The sequence below is a fragment of the Corvus cornix genome, chromosome Z (genome assembly GCF_000738735.6).
Source record: "Corvus cornix cornix isolate S_Up_H32 chromosome Z, ASM73873v5, whole genome shotgun sequence".
Classification (NCBI taxonomy): Eukaryota; Metazoa; Chordata; class Aves; order Passeriformes; family Corvidae; genus Corvus; species Corvus cornix.
In genome coordinates, this window is record NC_046357.1 from 47,252,512 (window position 1) to 47,265,582 (window position 13,071).

At 39.7% G+C, this 13,071-nt stretch overlaps 1 protein-coding gene across 8 annotated transcripts in view; it reads right to left on the reverse strand.

Annotated features, from left to right (window-relative positions):
- The window catches only part of CSNK1G3 (casein kinase 1 gamma 3), an 83,872-nt gene extending 72,011 nt beyond the window's left edge, over positions 1–11,861 (reverse strand). For 4 of the 8 annotated variants that reach the window (XM_039567041.1, XM_039567043.1, XM_039567042.1 and 1 more), the window contains exon 1: positions 11,693–11,861. The gene's annotated coding sequence lies outside the window, so the exon portion shown is untranslated. The other 4 variants (XM_019286900.2, XM_010401291.3, XM_019286899.2 and 1 more) reach the window with 3 other exon arrangements.
- Positions 11,862–13,071: the final 1,210 nt, after the last annotated feature.

Consider the following 13,071-nt stretch of genomic DNA (forward strand, 5'->3'; position numbering starts at 1 on the left):
TTCAGTTACTGGTAAAATTATAGAGAAGATTATTCTGGGAAATACTGAAAAACTCCTTAAGGACAGTTAACCACCACAACCAGCACAATGTAAAAAAGCCATTGAGCTGTTAAGAGTGCCCAAAGGAGGGCACGAGGATGGTGAAGGGCCTTGAGGAGAAGCCGTGTGAGGAGTGGCTGAGGTCACTTGGTCTGTTCAGCCTGGAGAGGAGGAGACTGAGGGGAGACCTCACTGCAGTTACAACTTCCTTGTGAGGGGAAGAGGAGGGGCAGGTACAGACCTATGGTGACCAGTGACAGGACCTGAGGGAATGGCCTGAAGTTGTGTCAGGGAAGGTTTAGGTCAGGTATCAGGAAAAGGTTCTTCACCCAGAGGGTGGTTGGGCACTGAACAGGCTCCCCAGGGAAGTGGTCACAGCACCAGCCTGACAGAGTTCAAGAAGTGTTTGGGCAATGATCTCGGGCACATGGTGTGACTCTTGGGGTGTCCTGTGCAGGGCCAGGAGGTAGACTTTGATGATTCTTGTGGGTCCCTTCCAACACAGGATATTTTATTATTTTATGAAAGACAGTAAAAAACAGTCCTGGTTTAAGCACAAGGAACTTAAAATTCACTCAGCCTCCTGGCATTTTCATACCTCTGCATTTCTCGCCTCTCAAGTATCTGCTCACATACTTCTACTCCCAAGGGCTCATGATTTTTGGCAATGACAGTAATTCCGCAACACGGCTTCTCCTCACATCTTCTAGAAGAGTGCAGAAGAAGTTTCTAGTGCCTCCACTAAAGACTTCCAAGAAACTTTCTCTGACATCACATGTAGTTTTTATGGAACACTCCACCTACTACAAAGCCCTTAACTGAGATGGGGGAACAGTCATGTTCACTTTCCAACAATCATCTGAATGTTATAAATACATTTGGACTACAGAGAGAATAATACAAGACTCCACGCAACAAAACTCCTTTAGAAATACTTAAGAGTAGAAAATCTGAAATTCATTCTACAAATCTGATACCAAGCAAGAGCTTCATTGTGAGGTCATCAATACAAAATTTAAATATCTAATCAACTATGTCTGCTATTTTTGTATGCCTCACAGAAAGTTTAAACTGTTCTTTCTAGATTAGTTATTACTGCATAATTTTCATTCATCTTTATATACGTGTCTCCATACAACAGAAGAAATCTACGGAATTTCAAATCCACAGCAAATAGGCTCATAATTGAAGACCCCTTGTAAGTTTAGGACAGCAGTTTCTAACTGTGAAAAAGTTTTCAGATAGAATTTGAATTTGAAAATACCTCTAAAATTATATATGGTTTAGTCAGATCCATTGTTCATTTAAAATGAAAAATAAATATTTCATGACTAAAGAGTGGATTTAAATATTTTCACTTTAGTCCAATGAGAGAAATTCAGGCTTTCACATGGCTTTGATGTGACCCAAATAGGTTGAGTTGCTATTCCAATCATTTATATTACAAATAAATATGTCTACAGCTTTATTTTTTGTATAATATTTTCCTAGGCAAACTCTAAAATAAAAAGTTGTTAAATGATTCATTGCATAACGCAATTAAATGCAACCAAATTATTACTTCATCATTTTTCAGAAGCAGAAAAAAATACACAAAATCACTGACACCTTAGTCAAAACTGAAGACAAAATGGGTGTGCTGAAATATTCGGTACGTAAAACTTTCAAAGATGGTACATACTCACGGTATCAGCTTTCAAAAGCAAAGAACATTTCCAAACAAATTTCTCCTGTCAAAATTTCTCTCTCCAGTTATCAATAACCTGTATCAAAACTGCTCATTACTGAATCACTTTACAAGTCTTAGATGGTGTTCTCTAAATGTGACTTGAACATAATGAAAACTTACTCATCAGTAACTCATTGTGTTCTCAACAATATAATGTACTTCATATACCTGGGGAATTCCAAGACTAATGTAGCCTGATCTTATAACATTTTAAAAAACTTTTAACATAAAAACAAAATACAGCTTGGCCTTATGTGCTCTTTATATTTTCAGATGTTAGTTAATTCCTCAAAGACTACTTTATTCTCCCATTCCTTAGGTACTTATTCTGACTTCAATTACCTTGGAAGCACTGTAAAAAGAACATGTAAATCCTCTGAAGTAGCATCTTTTTTCCTAAAAAGACCACCAATATTTTGTAGCAGATGTGAACTAATCGAAAAATAAGGATAGTCTTTCTCAGCTTCACATGGGAGGACTAATCTCTCCACAATAATAAGGTAAGAAACATAGGGGATATACAAGAAATGACAACGCACCTAAATAAGGTCTTTGGCAGCATCCCCATTCAAGCCGTGAAAAACCACTGCCAGATCCTTTCCCTGCCAGTTTGCCTTTCAAAATACTGAACTACAAATCCCACATTTACTACATTTCTTCCACAGAGAAAAAGTACATAATATACTGCAACGTTGGAAATCCTTCCTAGAGTTTCAGCAGCAAAGAGGGAAAACACACAAAGCAACTGCTACTTCTTGATCACATCAAATTTTTCACACTTCAGAAGACACAGGTGTTTATTTAAGAAGGCAAATATAATAACCTAATTTCAAAGGCAAATGAAATCTCCTCATAACAGATCATGCAGGAGCTCAACTGTCCAGTTTATTTCTCAGTGTGCATGGCCCCAAAACACTTTTATTTTGATTCATGCTCTTTAGCACTCCAACACAACTAAGATCACAAGTACACATAGATTGTTTCCATTACCAGAACTTCCAACAATATGATGTTTGTATCTCAAGTACCTTCTAAATTACCACTTCTTTTTTACTTAAAAGTCTCAGTTTTTCACATATTCTTATTTTCACTTTCTGAAACTCAGACAACAGTACTGTTCTCACAACATTCTTTTTCCACATATGCCTTCTGTAACGCTAACCTATTCTAGACTCAAGTTTTGCAAACCAAGAACAGAATTTATTAATTTTGGTGTACAAATTAGACTATCAGCAGTCCTAAAAATTATTATTTTTTCTAAATATATATTTGCTTACTCTTACAGATATGTATGATCTTCCTCATAAAACAAAGGTATAGGTAACTGAACGTAAGTCTACATACACCTACTCTCAGTCTACAAACACATATGAATGAGATGCACTCAAAGAGGCAGCCTAATTGAAAATGTCAAAGTAAATCCAAATGTCCTTCTTATGAACGAAAATTTACATAACCAAGCCTTCTAAAAAGTCTTGTTTCCATCTCCAGCTGTAAATATATTGAAGAAAAATAAAAAATCACCTTTTTCTCTTACCGTATCAATTGCCACACACTATTTTCAACAAAAATAATTCATTTGAGATTCTAGAATAAGCATTTCAGTTTGCACGTACATAGGCATTTCCCTAGGGAAAGTTCATCGGCAAGCCACATATGGCCAGATATAATCCTCCTTTAATGCACAAAATCTAACAGGGAAACAGCTTTATTAACACATTTAATCAACCACTCCCCTGTGCAAAAACTAACCAAAAACCTACCTCATCTTTACTGAAGCTTGTTTAAGAAGTCTATTCTAGTTAAGCTAGCGTAATTTTTTTCGTACCAAGGTTTAAAGTCACATGAACAAATCTGAGGGCTGCCAATATCCAAACTACAGTATCTCTTCTGTACATTTAATTTTGTCAGTTGAAAATCTGCTACCTAATGAACAATAATGCATCCTTCTACACCACCCCACTGCCAGCTCTGGTCAAAATGCTGTCACATCAGAAGACAGGTATAGTACTCGAGGTCATCCTAACTCAATACAATTTTTCCACAAATACCAGACTGGACTAACTATGTAGCAATTAAGATCTCCAAGCAATCTCTTCATCTCTGTTAATTCTAAACAAACATTAGCAGAGATGGTCACTGCATAAACATTTTTATTTTCTCACTGACCTGGACAGCAAGTTTGGCCCTAACCTATAAATTGGACTTCATCATAGGCTTTCACCACAAAACCCTACCAACTTCACTTTATGATTCCATGCAAGTGCATGCATTTACTTGATCAAAGCTTCTGTGCATGCATCCTTCTTGCACTTTCATATAATCACCATTTCAGAGTAAAAGTTGTCAGAAAGGAGAGTCATAACAACAGGAATAACTTTTAGAAGTCTAATCATGACAGTATTAAAGCTGATTTACTAAAGAGCACAGAAAGAACAAAACTGATGGTTAAGCAATATTTCAGTCATTTGTTTTTTCACTTTTCCACCACCACAACCATACAGACTTAAATGGGTTATATTGTCCACAGCTGACAGAAAGCTAACGCTGAGCTAGCTAATACTACATAATGGAGGCTTCAATTTTCTACATGAATAATTGTACCACGGCACACAACTGTTATAGCAGCACAACAGAAAGGTTCAGATTAGCCTAAGGCTAGGCCAGAGAAACTGTGAAGTTAACACATCTAAAAGTTAGAAAACAAAGCAAAGAGTATTGCATTTCATCTACCACCGTAACTACATCTGAAGACAAAATTAAGCACCATGGTAAAGCACACACCAGTGCTACATGGGAAAAAAAACCCCAAAACATTTCTGAGAGTCCTAAAAACACTAATTCTGTCTCCAGGTTAAATTTTGTATTGGCTAAAATACATAACGTGCTCTAGTATTCCATGGTGATTGTGAAGATCAGTTTTCAAAATTAAAGGTATTTTTAGTTTTCTGACACAATTCACTCTGTCACTTAACTTTAATTACATGATCAAATTCTGCTTCAAGAACTTAGATAGGAGCCAAATTCAAATTTAGTAACTCCACATGTCAGGAAAGGGATAACTCACAGTATAGGAAATGTCTCCAGACTAAGTTTTGCAGCTATGAATCTGTCAAGGCTTTTTAATAATAACAAACTACGCGGCAATCAGATTATTCTGCTGTCCTATTGTCTCCATAAACTGGATAGGTACCTTTCACAGCAGTTCCAAGTATTTCACTATGAAATACACTTGCAACTCTCCTCTCACTTGCATGGCTTTCACTGCAATGTATACCTAAAATGTCTTTATTTTAAATTGAAACTATAGCTCTACAGTCTTCAAAAGGCTATAAAGCCTTTTTCTTGTGTCATAATTTTAATACAGAAAAAAATGTACGGAAAAAGTCTCAGACACCACACCAAATGGAATCATGCTTGACACCTTCATATTGAATGCATACAATGCCTAGTGACACAAATTTAAGGAAAAACACTAGCCACAGTTAAGATCTTGGATTCATCATTAGTGAGGTAATACAAAACATACTTAAACCAATGCCTTCCTGTGGAACTCAAGAGGAAAAAAACAAGCCTCCCAGTGTTTTACACAAAATCAAACAACATTGAATATAAAATCATCTGATGTAAATTAAAAGTTCTGAGAACAAAATAACCTGACGCTATTGACACCAGTTTTGCCACGGTCTGATGGTAATTACTTAACTACACTGATTTTAAATCAAAACAAAATTCTCAAGCACTAAAATGAGAAAATGTCAGTATCTTGATGTGGGCACTGTGTAGTAAACTCTTGATGTACTACTCAGGAAGATTAAGATAGAAACATTCCTCAAGCATCAACACTAGGTAAGCTTAGCTGTCTACATATTAGTGTTCAACACCATAACAGCCCCAGTGCAGTAATTTCAGCTTGCTGGGTATCTTCCACATTTACACAATATTCCCAAGCCACCCTCTGATACATCTTCAGCTCTCTTTCTTCACAAAACCCCTTGTTCCTTCCCACACTAAAATGTTCCCTTCTCGCTCAGTGAAGAGAGATGTTCTGTTGCTTGCCTGGTATCACAAGTTGCAAGCTGAACAGCTCTCAAGCTACTATCACAAAAAACAGGTAACATCCCCCCTTCACCATGGTAATGGTTAATAAATATGTACTATCTAAATTGGTTTTTATGAAGCTTATAGGAACTTATCTTCACAGGCATAACAATCTAAGCTTGGTGAAAACTGCCCTAGAAATTCCAAATTTCAATAGGCAGCAGTTGAGAGAGCTACACATCAGAAATACCTAATTTCCTTAAAAAACAGACTTTTTTCAGAAGAAAATTCAAAGTACAATCTTAAAAGTCTCCCAGTGTTTTACACAAAAACAAACAATACTGAATACTGTTGGAAAAATGAAAAGCAAAGAAGAGCATTTCCATAAAGACATTTATATCTCAATCTGACAAAAGCTTAAGAGCAAATTTAGTTATTCTGTCTTCCTCTTGTCTGTCAGAAAAATTCTGCCTTCCCTCTTTACTGTTAACCATAAATTCAAGTTTCATCCTTATTTCTCCAAATTTAGAGATTCCTCAGCCTACCATCAGCAAATGTTACACAGAAACTTTAATAACCTGACACACTGAGCAACCTGCTCCTGGAACATTGCAAGAAATGAATGAGTGCCAACTGAGGTGATTTTCCACAGACAGTAAAAAACATTTTATACTGAACTTCTCTGTTTTCAGAAGAAAGTATTTGCAAGGTGCAACTAAGAAAACACTAGTGGTTGAGGTTAGAAGTGAAACATGTCTCCCATAACCCTTAAAGCAATCATGTCCCTGACTTCAGCCTCTACAGCATTACTTCATCTTCCCAAGATTACTGCACAATTACTTAGGATTTAAGATAGCTGTATTTTTATGGACATTATATATTTAAACTGACATGAAAAATATCAAGAGTATATGACATTAAATATGTTCTTCATTTTAAGCTAGCAGAACTCCTCTAAAGCAACACTGAATGCCTTTAAAGATTTCTTTATACCATTACATCAAAAAGCTGTTGAAACGTGCTAACAGCCATGTTAGCTACTTCATTTAAGTTCAAATATAAAGACCTAAAAGGGAACATGCTTAGTGCCTTAAATACAGAAAGATACTCACATTATTCTTCTACATATAATAATGCAATTTTTAAATAGTACTTTCTTTTAGGCTGCAGACATGTGTCCTACCCTGGATGAAATCACACCTTCCAGCCTCACAAAGGGAATCTGCCAAGAAGCCCATGCTTTTAAAGCATTTTCTACAAAAATACAGCCAATGCAGCTCTCAAAACATAACAGATGCAACATTCACTAGGTAATCAGCACCTCGAGCTGGAAGACAAACTGGACCAAAAAGAACAGTTTGATGGGCACAATAGAACCCAAGTCTGAAATTTTGTTCTGAAAAATGCAATTAGATAACTATGATGGGTTAGTACAATGGCTCTTCTACTGCATGGGACACACTACCTGCTGCTCCTGCTGCTCACTAGCATCAGCACTCCATGCCTCAGTGGAGACATTACTCCCTCAGAGTAGCAGAAAGCTCACACACTCAATAAGCTGAATCCACTCAGTGGAGGATACAAGAGGCAAGACAGAGAGCATGAGTGGAGCTACAAAACTGCACATACAGGAACGGAGCAGGGGAATGCCTGGTAGTAGAGAGAAGGGCCTTTCCAACAGCTGGCAGCACAGTCGCAATGACTGGTGTTTCACAGCCCATCAAGTGCATCCCTTCAAGAACATCACACCCCAGTGACCTCCATACGCAAACTGCCACCCAAACACCACCTTCAACTCTGCTTCTGCAGGAAACTGTTACATCTACATTCTGTTATTGCACACGGTTTACTGAATAAAGAGCATGGCAACTCACAAATTACTCAGTGAATAATTGCAGAGAATACAAGAAGGTGCGACAAACCACATACTTCAAACTGAAGTCCAGCCTCTGCTTGTCATAAAACATTTGTATTTTTGGCCTACTGAAAAGGACATCATCCTCCACTGTTGCAGTTCGCATCCTGTCTTAATCAAAAATAACATAATTTAAACACATGGTTGATGGAGTCTGCAGGGAAAAGAAATTATTTCTAGGGAAATGACATTAAATTATTAAGAGATTTCAGTGAAGTAAAACTGCTACTACAAAGTCTTGGCATGTTAAAAGCTAAGGTGGCTAGTAAGCTTAGAGAGAAGACCCTAAAGTATAGGAAAAAATGGTTGTAATTTTATTAATGATGTTACAGACAAAGTCAGATTAAGTAATAAACTTACTTGAATATGCAAATCTTACTTGGGTGTGTATCATGGGCTTCTGTGACCTACAGTTATCTGAGTAAACATTTTGGCAAAGACAGTTCTGATTGATCAGTATGTCTCCTCCCATTCCTAACTCCACTGCACAAGGCAGGATACCAGACACACAAATGGCAAGAAAACTGTTTTAGCTTTTCACACCTCCAGGATGTACTTATTTTGTACTAAATACCCTTCTTTGAACAGCCAAATGGGGATTTTAATGTATCTTATACTAAAAAGCTTTCCTACACAAACTCAAAAACACCCGATAAAGGAATGAAAAAGAGAGGGGAGTATAGTTCTTAAAAATATTCTCTGTAAGAGATAAGGAACACAGAGTTAAATAAACACCTTAGAACAATATGCTGGGAAACACATCTGTAATATTCGAAAATTGTTGTGTATTTAATAGTATATACTTATTTTTATATTTAATACAAATATTTATATATTTAATGTATATGTATATTTAATATAAAAATATTTTCTGCCCCTTTTCCTAGAAAGAATCCTTTTCACTTAAGGCAATGAATATATCATCTATAAAACACTAGAACAAAATATAAAAGGTGAGCTAAATCTGACCAAAATAAACTAATGCATATTTTACTACTATGAGTTTCAGAACTTCTTTTGAAAGTACTGCTTTCAGAAAGCTCCCTAAGTAACCATAATCCAAACCAATTCCACAGCATGGACTGGTGTGTGATGTCTCCTCTTCTACATCCTCCCTGTACCAAAGAGACATTAAATTGTAAGTGGCTTACCTAAGATCACAAGGAGGGACGGATGGTCCAGTCACTGTCTTCATCTGTGATCATCACCCTAGCTTTTAACTACTTTCTTACTAGTCTGCTTTTATTTAAGCAACTATTTAGCTTAAACACACCTATTTTTGTTCATCCAACTGTTTCAACTATAGCTTACAAAGTTCTAGAACTCCAGTGACAATGTCTAGGAGGCTACTCAGAATTAAACTTAGAAACAAGCTCAGCAGCATCAGGCTTGATCTCACTGCATTGTTTCTGCAGCCACACTGAGGAAGCATTAAAATGCCTACATAGCATAAAAAAAATTAAGGACTATCAGAAAGTATAAAACAAGTACTTCAAAGTTATTTTTTTACCTTTTAATAGATATGGGAAATCAATTGTATAGAAGTCTCAAAACATTTTTGAAAGTGTTAAAGGCCCCGCATACATTAGTTGGAAACATACCATTCCGTTTACATTATTGAATTATTCCCCAGTATCACAGTCAGTTTAAGATCATCTGAACACAGACACAGCTGAAAAGGATTGTTCCACTCTTCCCCTAAGCACTGTCAGGTATTTTGCTCATACAACCTCAGGTGAGGTATGAAGGGTTGACTGAGGACTCTTGACATTAATTTGCAGTTGAATCATTGAGCTTTAACTGTAAAGAAACAGTATGTCAAACTCCCTTAAAACTTTGTTATTCCTGTGGTTTGTGTGTTCTTTTAATTACACTTTTATGTATGCCATCCTAAAAAAATCACTTGAAAGTGAAAAGAAAAGCCTGAGGAACAAGATGTAGCTATATGTTTTGTTTACAGCAGACTGAAAAAAATGTTCAGTAGGAGAAAAGTTAGATAAAGACAGTTAATACAGCTGATCAGTACCTGTTCCTTAGAAAGTTCATTTTTGTAATCAGAAGATATTGGGGAAAAGTAACCACTGTCACTTCCCTATTCCTCATGTTCCATCTATTGTTGTCTCAAGGGCATAACTAAACTAAGTAATTCTTAAACATCATAAGACTTCCTAGTCTTTTTCAAACAAATTTTCAAGACAAGAATAGACAAGTCAGAAATACATGTAACTTTGATACTTCTAATCACAGAACCATTTAGCACAGTAACTAGTGAAACAAGAACAACTTTATTTTCATAGGACAAACTGCAGATACAGTGGGGATGCTAAGATTTGATACACTGCATGAGCTTTAATAATGCAATTAATTTAATTATGAGACTACCAAAAACTGAAAAATTACAACAGGAAGTAAATTCAGTCTTTTTAATCATACATAAGTAGGCTGGACAAGGAAAAACTCTTTTGTAGGTTCTGTTACTTTAGGGGAAGAAAAACTTCAGAAGTGTTAAGATATGGACTGTAACAGGTTGATTCTCTTAATTAATCTTAAATATATTTATCTTGATCACACAGAAGAAAAAAGCTCTACAGAAAATGTGATGAATGAGAACTGGTACTCTAGATTCTGAAATTCACTTATATTTTATAAGCCAATCTATTTGATGCAAAGTGGCAAGAGAAAAAGATTAATTTCATTAGCTGAAAGTTATTCTCAGCTGATGTAAATAGTCAGCCGTTTGCCAGATAATTTCTCCATTTCAGGCCAGCACAACAAAATACCACTTTTTTCCACTGCAAATACTGTTTAACTGTTGAAACGTCTCAGTTAAAAAGAAACTGACTAAGGGATATTGAGGTCGAGAGAAGACATCTGCTAAAATATAGCTAGCACAGAAACTTCTATCTCATCTTTACCCTTTAAAGCAAAATTGCATTACTCCCATCTTGGATTTTAACATCCCAATGCAGCTCAGGATAAAACGCATTCACTAGATAATTGTGTTCAGAAGAGGTATGAGAGTCTAAAGAGCAGATAAGTTGTTTATCCTTACAAGCAGTCATAACCCAAGCAGTAAGGCTTAATATGCTTAACAGTGTGCTTCACTTATAATCATGCTTAAGGACATGCACAGTATCTATTTCTAACTATGTATGTCAATACAACTGATCTTAACTACAAAATTCAGCAAGAAAAAAAAAATCTTCGATTATATTCCAATTTCTTTTATATTCAACGTTCATTAAGGACGTACCAGCAAAATGAACAGGAATGCCTGAAAATAAGCTCTGTCCAAGTTCCATGGCGGACCACTGAAATATCACTTCTAGAGATTTTAATTAATCAAACTTAAAACCACTACATTCAGAGTGCCTATAAATAACTTCCCATAAAGCAAAATAAAAGGTAAGAATAGAAGAGCACTGGCAGCTCATTTTCCCTCTAACCTGCTAATCTGCTAACCCAGCAGAATCGCCCTCCAGCAACCTGAGTCTACAGAACAGGAAAACAAACTTACTTGTTCCTACAAACCCAGCTCAGTGCTCGGTCGGACCAACCGCCGCCAGCACCACCGACACCGGCCGCCAGCCAGTGAACCCCACCGCCGCGACCAACTCCTGCAGGAGAGGGCACTCGGAGGTCTCACAACGACGGCTTCTGACACCCGGGAGCGCAGCCACAGGGAGGTGACGGGCCCTTCCAGCGCCGGCCGAGCCCCGGCGGCACTGTCGGCGGCCGCGGGGTGCGCTCTGCCCGGCTCCCCGCACCCGCCTGGGGCAAGGCCCCGCACGGGCGCCGGCTCACTCTGCCCCGGCCGCTGCCGCGCTCACAGGGGGCTCCGCAGCCCCCGCCCGCCCCCCGGCCGCCAGGGAAAGGGGAAGGAGCCAGTCCAAGGCCTCGGCCCACGGAGGTGCTGCGGCCGCCGCGACCGACGCCGCTCCGAAAGGCGGCCGGGGACAGCGACCTACCAGGGAGCCGAGGGGAGCGGAGCGCACTCTCGGCGTTCGGCCCTTCACCTCCGGGCACTGCTTTCCGTCCCGCCCCGCCCCTGGCGCGGGGCTCCGAAGGGGGGCCGGCCGGGGCGGTGCTCCAAAGCGGAGGTGAAGCGGCGGCAGCCCCGAGCGCCCGCCCCTTCCCACCGCGGCATAGGCGCCCTGGCAGGCGGGACGCGCCGCGCGCCCCTCGCGCGGGTGATTGACAGGCCGCGCCGGCCACTCTGGGGGCGGGAAGCGAACGCCAGGGCGGGGGAGGGGCGGGGCTTGATGGTGGGCAGAGCCGGCAGCCAATGAGAGCGCCGCGGGGCGGGGCGGGGCCGCGAGGGGCGGGGCGGGGCGGGGCCGGGCACCAGTGCCGGCAGGGGTCCGGTGTAAGGAGGCGGAGTGTCGGCTCTCCCGTCAGAAGCCCGAGATCCCGCTCAGAGGAGGCAGCGGCCCAACTGCGCACTTCCCTCGCCTCAAGCGTCTCCTTAGTAGGGACAAAGGCACCTGTTCAGTGAAAGTCTGGCTTCCAGGGGTTGCCCTGTGCCCAGAGGTGGCTGAGTCAGTGCCAGACGGCAGCTGCGGGGCGCCTGGAACCGCAGCTCTTTTCCATCCTCTGCTGGGTAAGAGTCCCCAAGTACCAGCATCCTTCGTCGCCGGGCGAACCGCGCCTGGCAGTTTCACAGAAATGCTGTGCCCGTCTTGTGCTCCCCGCGCTCGGCGGCGGCCACACCGCTTGTTTCGCACTGTCGCCACACGTGGGTGAGGTTACCCTGCTCGCCACACTCGGGCATCCTGCATTCCCTGTCCTGTGTATCCGTACAGGAAACGGGGAAGACAGAACCCCGCTCTCGCTTGATGTCTGCAACAGCTGCCACGTAATTATTTAAAAATATATATAAACGCTATATAACACCACCGACTTTGTGCCAACAGTCGTGCAAAGGAAAAGATCTTTAGGCCCTTTTTTAGTTCTCCAGTCAGGAGACTAGCATTTTAAAAACTTTGAAATTTGAGTAGCATTTAGGCCACAGAGGGTGTAAGGCTTTAAGTATTTTTTGTATTTGAAAGCATAAAAATAACTTTAAAAGTTTGTTAACAACTTGGTTTACAATCATAAATATGGAGGAGAGAGGATGCAAAGGGTAAGTGTTGGAGGTTCTGACAGCTCTTGGGAGTATTGGTTGTTCAAATAATTTTTTAGCTAAAGTTGGCACATTCGAGAACATTCTAGAACTCCTTGTAGAAAAAAGAATTAGAAGCAATATACCCTCAAGAAACTTTCAGAAATCATTTGCTCAAGCTTCACTTCCTTGTCTTAGTAGACATTGAACTACTTTTGCCAAAAAATTCTCCATAGGCAATCTGTG